The sequence below is a fragment of the Phoca vitulina genome, unplaced genomic scaffold (genome assembly GCF_004348235.1).
Source record: "Phoca vitulina isolate PV1807 unplaced genomic scaffold, GSC_HSeal_1.0 scaffold1, whole genome shotgun sequence".
NCBI lineage: Eukaryota > Metazoa > Chordata > Mammalia > Carnivora > Phocidae > Phoca > Phoca vitulina.
Window position 1 is genome coordinate 40,486,369 of NW_022589704.1, and position 2,094 is coordinate 40,488,462.

Here is a 2,094-nt window from a genome sequence, read left to right on the forward strand (position 1 = left end):
CCAAATATATGTTATAGCTCACAACCTTTTTGGAGTTTTAGTTGGATAAGTTCGGCATTTTACTTAGATTATCTTGAAGCACTGAAAGTGCAGCACAATTTAACCCAAATTATCATTTTCCTCTGGCCCTTCCCACATGCCAAATATGCTCCGTCCATTTCCCATTTTGTCAATAGCATCACAGCCCACCTAGGTGTCTATGCCAGCAACTCTGAAATCATCCTGCACCCTTTTTCTCCATCCCCGAAGCCCACTCACATCAGATAAAATCTGTGCACTCTCGAGTCCTCCTTCTCAAAGTGATCACTTTACCTCCACTCTCACTGCTGCTATGCTAGCTGAGGCTATGATCAGCTCTTGGTAAGATTTCTGAAAAAAATCTCTAGTTGGTCTCAATCCTGTCCTTTAATTTATTATTCATACCACATTCAGATTTTCTTAAAGGGTTTATAGGAAAGTCACTATCCTGTTATATTTTGTTTCAATGTCTCTCAACTGCTGATGGTAATGGTTTCTGATGCTCTGTAAGATCTGGCTTCTGCTTTCCTCTTTCCTATTATTTCTTCCATTTCCTCATTTGATGTTCTGTGATCTAGCTATACTATTTTTTTTTAATTTATCAAGTGAATCATGCTCGTTCCAGCTGCAGTGTAAGAAATATTGCCTCTGCAACACTTTGTCGGACTTCAAAACCCTCATTTGGAAAACTGCTAGCCCTCATTCAGTTCTCATCATGTAGCTCAAAAACATGGCTTCCTTGAGAAACCTCGCCCTGTACCTCTATGTTTGGTTATGTGCTCCCTGTATTTCTGTCCAATACTTCCTTTCCCACATATTTGTATACTTATATCATGTTGGTTTAAGAATATTGGTCCATGGTGAGGATAATGATAATGAAAAATTATCCTCATCTCATAACTTGTTTTTTATATGTGTGAGACATTGGTCAAAGTCATTTGTTATTTCATTTCACATATTGTGTCTTGATTAAAGCATATGTGCAAATATTTTAGAGTTTCAAATAGTTATACTGGTTCCCTGATTCTGCCTGTATTTCCTCTTCCCCAGAGCAATGCCTTTTAACTCATTAGCTACTTGAACTCCTGATCATGAGATCAAGACCTAAGCTAAAATCAAGAGTTGGATGCTTAACCAACTGAGCCACCCAGGCGCCCCTATTTATCTTCATTTTTAAAAATTATATCCTTGTGCTTATACTGCTGCTTTTTTTCCTTTTTAAAATTTATTTATTTGAGAGAGAGAGAGAGAGAGTAAGAAAGCACAAACAGGGGGCAGCAGAGGGAGAGGGAGAAGCAGGCTCCCTGCTGAGCCGGGAGCCTGATGTGGGGCTGGATCCCAGGACCCTGGGATCATGACCTGAGCTGAAGGCAGACGCTTAACTGACTGAGCCACCCAGGTGCCCCAATACTGACTGCTGCTTCTTGAGTTTTCAGTATTTAGCTTTAGCTATGAAATTAACACCAGGATATGAAAATGTGTCTCTGTTTATCTTTCACCTCTACAAATATAGGAAACCTTTCCATCTTCCCAAATTCCTGGTATAATTATATTGTCATTTTGTTTATATTTGTGCCCCATAGTTACATAATTATGACCTGGTAAATGTTATTTATAGGTAATGCATATATAACTTTTTTTCTTTTTTTTTCATAACATTTATTTTCCTCACTTTTCTGTAAAATCATTATTAATAGGATTAAAAACTGCACAGGTTGTTTAAATATCTCAATATGCTCAGTAAATAAGATATTTAATTGATTAAAATTATTTTGTGTTTGGTAAACTCTTTTAATCTGAATACCCTATCTTTTAGTTCTGGGAAATTTTCTTGAGTTATTTCTTTGATAATTTCTTTCTCTTAGATCTTTTCTTTTGTATATATTTAGATATAGACCATCTAGGCTTGGCTTTAATTTTATCCCCCTTAATTTTTATGTCACATTCTCTTTTTTTTTTTCTTTCTTGTAGTTCTATTTTACAGGATATTGTCTCAACTTCTAAACTTTATCCAAAGTTTTTTGTTGTTTGGTATAATTTTTGCTATGGTCTTTTTTTTTTTTTTTTTTTTGCTAT